Below are 6,726 nucleotides of genomic sequence, written 5' to 3' on the forward strand. Positions count from 1 at the left end.
TCTGCTCATATTCAGCTGCAGGCCACATGCCCAAGGAAACTCCCTTTCAGCTGACTGGCTACTCACAGTAGATCCCATCATGGAAGTGATCACATATAAACACTGAGAATCATGGTCCACCCAAGCTGACACACAATCTTAACCATCACAACATTCAAAGGTGAAAGATTGTGGAGGGAAAGAGTAAAAGTAGGTATGTAGATGTAATGGGGTAGTTTCACAATGAATTAGAGGCTTGGAAGTCCCTTCCAGTATTTATTTATTCAATGAAAACTTTTGAGCATCTGTTTTGTGCTGAATACTGTGCCTGAAGCTATTGGGTTGGGAAGCAGGGAGAAGAGATTGAGACCAACTTTTACCATTTTAAGATGTATATTTTTTCACATACTAATTTCTCTGAAATTACATATATTTTACAATCATAACCTCTTTAAATGATAGCATTTTTTAAAATTTCTTGGTGGTACATATAATAATGGTGCTTCTTACAATTGATGGAACCTTAGATTCATTAACACGTGATAAATACAAAATATGATTCTTGTTTGCAATATGCTTATTCTTCATGATCCTGCATTATACTAGATTACCCTCCAACTGTTGTAACCATGTAATACCCTTCATCATCTTGCCACCTTCTTCTTGGCCTTAAATACGTTTTTACTCCAATTATGGTCTATTTTCCCTCATTCTTTAATCAAATGAAAGACTTTCATATCGTTATCTTCAGCCTCAACTTCTTTCCTGGGCTCTGATTCATAACTGGTACCTGAATATTTCTAATTTCTTGTCCTAATGTCACCTCAAACACAACACAACTCACCATCTCCCCCTTCAAGTCAGTTTCTCCTCCAGGCTTCCCAAGATCTATCAGTTCTAGTAATTTAGACTTAAAACCTTGGGAGTCATCCTTGATCCTTCCTTTTCCTTTCTTTTACTTCTTTCCCATACCTCATCTGTTACCAAGATTGGTACATTCTTCATGAATTCCTTTCCAGTTCCACTATTGCCATCTCAATCCAGGCCCTTGTCTAATCACACATGGACTACTATAATGATTTCTACTGCTCCCTCCAATTCCTTTCATCCATGGTCACCATGTTGAATTTCCCCTAACAACTGTACTGCACAATTGACTCCCTGCTAAAAGTAATTTAACAGCCCCTCACTGATCACTGAGTAAATTCCAAACACCACAGCCTGGTATTCAAGGCTTTCCACAATTATTCCTTTCCAGCATCATCACCCACCTTCTAAACTGGAGGAAAATGTTCTACACTTTCCAGCTACCTCAAGTTTGGCTTAAATCATTTCCTTAGTCTAGATCTCTACTCTCATCCTATTGGCTTATCTAAGCCCAGACTTTCCTTCAAAGCTCAGCTTACTCCTCAAGGGAAAGCATTTCCTGATAGATTTTAGTTTACAGTGAACCCCCTTCTCTAACTCCGATAGTGCCTAGTGTATGTATCAATAATCCTGACATTTAGCATGTGCTCCCATCTATTGCTTTGTATCTTTTTATGTATGAAAATGTCTTCAATGAGAATTAAGAGCTTTGAGAGCAGAGACTTGGCCATACCTCTCCATATTTCCAGGGCTGACAGTCTTTTAAATAGAATAAAATTTTAGATCTGGAAGTTCACCTCGCCCTTTAGATTCATTTCACAGATGAAGAAACAGAAGCTTAGAGAGAAATTCTTAAGACCTTCTTAGTATAAAGCCATTGCCAAGTATCTGATATTTACAGATTATATATTAAGGGGTTGGCTTATACAGAATAGCTGAATTCAAAACGGGGAAATGACGGCATTCTCTGCACAAAGGTGGGAATCGGTGATCCAAGCTTCCTCGCAGGGAACTTGTAGATAGGAGGAGCCCTGACAAGGGCAGGGCTGTTATTTTGAATATCTTGAAAATAGTTGGACGCTCAGTGATGCTTTTTGCACGAAGTGATGCCCCAACAAACTCTTCTCCGCAAGCATGTAGCTCAAAGAAAGTGAAGTAGGTTCGCTTTCTGTCTCCCTGAGGGCAAAGGCGCAGAGGAAGAGCTACTGCCCAGTGATGACGACTAGCCAGGGGCTCTGCACTGTAAAAAGCTAGCCAGGGCCCGCCCCTGAGAGGAATCTGTGGACTAAGCAGCCGGTCTGGCGTTGGCTAGGCTCCCAGGAAAGAAGAGTAAGGGGCTTTCCGTCTGCCCCTAACCTAACCCGGCACTGGAAGCCTCTCAGATTGCAGCCACTCGCGCCCCGCCTCCTAAGCCGGCAGCCTCTTCTACGCGCCCAGTTCCCTGCCCCGCCCCCTACGCGCGGCGGGCTCGCTCCCGCGCCTGGCGCGCCAGCACGGGAGCACGCGGAGGCGGAAGGCCGCAGGGGCGCTCTTCCGCGGGGACGAGCGCGCAGGCGCCTTCTTGGAACTTGCTGCAGGCAGGAGTCCCAACGACCGGTGGGCGGCGGGGTAAGCCGGCGGGATTCCTGGGGCTCTGTCGCTCCGGGCCTGTGCAGGGGAGAGGCTGGGGTCTCGCGGCGCCTAGAGGCTGCTCGTCACCGCGCCTCGAGTCGTCTTGGAGCTGGCGACTGGGCTCCCGGCGCCGCTGCGCTCACGGAGACGAGTAGCGAGGCCTCGTGAGCCCAGTCTGCAAGGGTCGCTTGACGGTCGGGTGAGAGGATTTGGTGATGGTGGTGGGACGGCTTGGCTGGAGCGTCCTTGGCACTTTTGCTTCTGTGATCCTGAGGATCTGGCCCTCTAGAGCAAGGGAGGAGAAAGGTCAGGAGGAGTCTGCCAGATGTGCAGCCTAGGATAGGTGCACTTCCCAGTTTTGTGTCCACTGTGGACAGGGACGGATTACCCAGTAAGCAAGGTAAGCCGTGTGCTTACGGCATCAACAAAACAGCACACCAGTTGTCCAAAGCAAAGACCCATAGATGCCAAGCAGATAGGACACAAGGAAAAGTGAGCGCCACGGTGGAAGGGAACTGGCAGGGTACTAAATGAAATTGATACCAGTTTTAGTGCATGAGAATGTGGTGGGAAATAAAGTTAATGCAGGATCACGAGGGTTCCCACATGCAAGGGTGTTTAAACTATGAGGCGCCTACCACTTCAACGCTTTCGTTGACATTTGTCTCCTGCAGTCCCCTCCCGCGTAATGGAAACTCCTTATCTTGGCGAGTATCTTGAGAGTATATTATTTCTTTCTAATAAAAAAGAGGTGGGGTGGGCTGTTGAGTCTTAGTCTTACTACATTCACCCACCAAAATTTTATAATCCATTTCATCTCACTCTGCTAAAATGGCATACTCCACGTTTGTGTTCAATCACTAATATTATAGTCACATTTAAAAAGAAGTTATATCATGGATACACACGTATATATATAACTCACATATCCTGTTCAGAATGCATGAGTGTGCAGAGGAGGAGGTACCACAGATTATCAGTGTTTAGGGCCCTCACATGCCTTAGTCCAGCCCTGACTGTGGGGAAGGAACTTCCAGACTGAAAGGAGCAAATTAGGCTACAAAAAGTGGACGGTAGACTTTTCCTTTTGTTGAGATGCACCTTTAGGGCAAAGTAGGAGGGACGCAGGAGTCCTCGTGGCGCAATGGTTAAGCGCTTGGCTGCTAACCGAAAGGTCAGCAGTTGGAATCCCCCAGCTGCTCCACAGGAGAAAGATGTGGCAGTCTGCTTCCATAAAGATTTATGGTCTTGGAAACACTATGGGGGCAGTTCTGCTGTGTCCTGTAGGGTCATTGTGAGTCGGAATCCACTCCGTGGCAACTGGTTTGGTTTCGGTCAGGATTAGGAGGGACGCTCCTCTCCCGCCTCCGTGGCAACTTCGTGGCATGTGGACGGGCTAGGAAATTACTGTGCTCTACAGGTGGAAAAAATAATCAACCCTTTTAACTGTTTAAGAAGAGATCAGTTTAAAGATTCTTACATAATATTTTTAACTACACCGGACTTAAAGTTAGGTACCTCCCCTTTTCACACACACACACACACACGAAGCTCTCCATTCAGCAAATACTTTATGGCTACCTTTTTTCTGCCAAATATTCCTCTGAATGCAGGGAACATAAACCAAGAAACCAAACCATTTGCCACTGAGTCGATTTCAACTCATAGTGACCCTATAGGACAGAGTAGAACTGCCCTATAGAGTTTCCAAGGCAGTAACCTTTACGGGAGCAGATTGCCACATCTTTCTGCTAGGAGGCAGCTGGTGGGTTCAAACCATCTACCTTTCGATTAGCAGCCAAGTGCTTTACCCCACTGTGCCACCACGGCTCCCTATGGGGAACATAGCACTGAATAAAAAAAGAGTATCCCTGTTTGCATGGAACTTATATTCTAATAGACAAATGTAATTTGCTTTTATACTTTTTTGTTGAAATATAAAATGTATAGATAAATATAGTTTCCTTTTATACTTTTAAATTGCAACATATATAGAAAAATACTGTACACAAATCCTGAGTTGTGACAGGAAGCTTCAAATGGTTAAGCATTGGACTACTAACTGAAAGAACTGGTCCAAACCCACCAAGAGGTACCTTGGAAGACAAGCCTGGTGATCTGCTTCTGAAAGGTCACGGCCTTGAAAACCCTATGGAGCAGTTCTACTCTGCACACTTGAGGTCACCATGAGTCATAATTGATAGCAACTAACAACAACAACAACAACTTGTCACAAATTAAACACATCTTTTAACCACCACTCAAATCAAGAAGAGAACATTCACAGCATCTCAGAAAGACCTTCCTCGAGAACCCTTCCAATCACAATCTCCTCCTTTCTCCCCAAAGGTAACCTCTTTCCTGATTTCTAACAACATAGATTAGTTTTGCCTATTTCCAAGACTTTCATAAATGGAACAGTATGGTTTGTATTCTTTGGTGTCTAGCTTTTTGCTCAAAATTATGTTTGTAAGATTGTTCCATGTGTGAAAATATAATTTCTGATAGGAAGAAAATGAAATTGGGCAATGGTGCAGACAGTAAAGAGGAAAACTAGGTAAGGATGGTCAGGAATGAGCTCTCTGAGGGAATGACTTAAGATGTGACATGAATGACAAAATATTAGTGAAGGGTAGAACTGGGTTAAGAGCATCCCAAGTAGAGGGAACCCAAGTGGAAAGACACTGAGGTGTGAATGAACTTGACAGATTCTAGGAAGCGAGAGAAGTCCTTGTGGGAGAGTGGGAGGAGATGAGGTTGGAAAGGCAGAAGTCAGATCACAGAGGGTCTTATGCCTGGGATATTTGGATTTTATTCTTAGTGTAATAGCTATAAAGAAGAGACATGACCTGGTGTGTTCTTTCCTTTCAAGTATGAACCACTGGTGGAGGAAGGGAAGGTCTATTCATTTACTCATCAAAGAAGCTCCACAAAAGTGGCAGTACTCTTGAGAGAAACATAGTAACATGATGGGAAGCCAAATCCTCTTTTGCATTGTGAGGATTTATGTTAATTCAGATACAATTTGTTCCCAAAATAAGGTGTAGAAGACAATTCAGAAATTAGTCATCCATTCTGTTGTTGTTAGGTGCCGTCAAGTCCAGTCTGACTCATAGTGACCCCATGTGACAGAGTAGAACTTGCCATAGGTTTTTCTAAGCTGTACTCTTTATGGGAACAGATCACTAAGTCTTTCTCCTGTGGAGCCACTGGGTGGGTTCGAACGACCAACCTTTCATTTAGCAGCCGAGCGCATAAATGTTGTGTCACCAGGGCACCTTAGCCAGCCATTCTAATGAGCTAAAAATATTCCTGTCAAGTAGTAGTTCACTTTCTGTTTGAACCTCTTAAAGAGGATCTCACTGCTTTCAAAGGAGGCTTCATTCGTTTTTGGACAGCTCTAATTGTTAAAAATGTTTTCCTAATATTTAATTGAAATACCTGTAACATTGGTTATCATCAGTTATTTATTGCCTCCAATTCAGTATTCATAAAATTGATTTTTGTTGGTTTGTTTTTTTTATGTTTTAAGTATCGGACTTTAAATTTATCTGTGATTATTTCTGAAGTTGGATTTGGTCCATCCATAGATGCTGTCCAAATCTTTTTGCATTCTATCATCTGTCATTTAGCTATACTTCTCACCATTGTGCTGTTAGCAAGCTTGATCAGCATGATATCGGTTATAAGCAGTGTGTTCATTATAAGTTCATTTTGAGTATTAAGTGTTATTGGGAATCTACTTTTTCTTATTTAAGGTTATTTAAATATTAAGAAATATTTAAATCTGATTATCTGAAATTGTGGGTAATTGATCATATTAGTGATTTATTATTCCTAGATAAAATATTAGTTAAGGGAGCAGTGGGGGGAAATAGTAAATAGGCAATAGATAAGTGGTATATTTGGTGATGGGTGAGAGTACACAGTACTGGGAAAAGCAGCACAACTTGTACAAGGAAAGGTCATGGAAGCCCCATAGACACATCCAAACTCCCTGAGGGTCTGAATTGCTGGGTGGAGGGCTGTGGGGACCATGGTCTCGGGGGACATCTAGCTCAATTGGCATAACACAGTTTATAAAGACAATGTTCTACATTCTACCTCGGTGAGTAGTGGCTGGGGTCTTAAAAGCCTGTGAGCAGCCGTCTAAGATACTCCACTGGTCTCATCCCTTTGGGAGCAAGGGAGAATGAAGAGAACAGGATACAAGGAAAAGATTAGTCCAAAGGACTAATGGACCACTGCTACCAAGGCCTCCACCAGACT

At 43.4% G+C, this 6,726-nt stretch overlaps 1 protein-coding gene across 1 annotated transcript in view; it reads left to right on the plus strand.

Moving 5' to 3' along the window:
* The first annotated feature begins 2,394 nt into the window (after positions 1-2,394).
* Positions 2,395-6,726, plus strand: part of ALG6 (ALG6 alpha-1,3-glucosyltransferase) — a 61,989-nt gene continuing 57,657 nt past the window's right edge. The window contains exon 1 of the mRNA XM_023730636.1: positions 2,395-2,454. The gene's annotated coding sequence lies outside the window, so the exon portion shown is untranslated. The remainder of the gene's footprint in view (positions 2,455-6,726) is intronic.

The sequence above is a fragment of the Trichechus manatus genome, unplaced genomic scaffold (genome assembly GCF_000243295.1).
Source record: "Trichechus manatus latirostris isolate Lorelei unplaced genomic scaffold, TriManLat1.0 scaffold00003, whole genome shotgun sequence".
Taxonomy (NCBI): domain Eukaryota; kingdom Metazoa; phylum Chordata; class Mammalia; order Sirenia; family Trichechidae; genus Trichechus; species Trichechus manatus.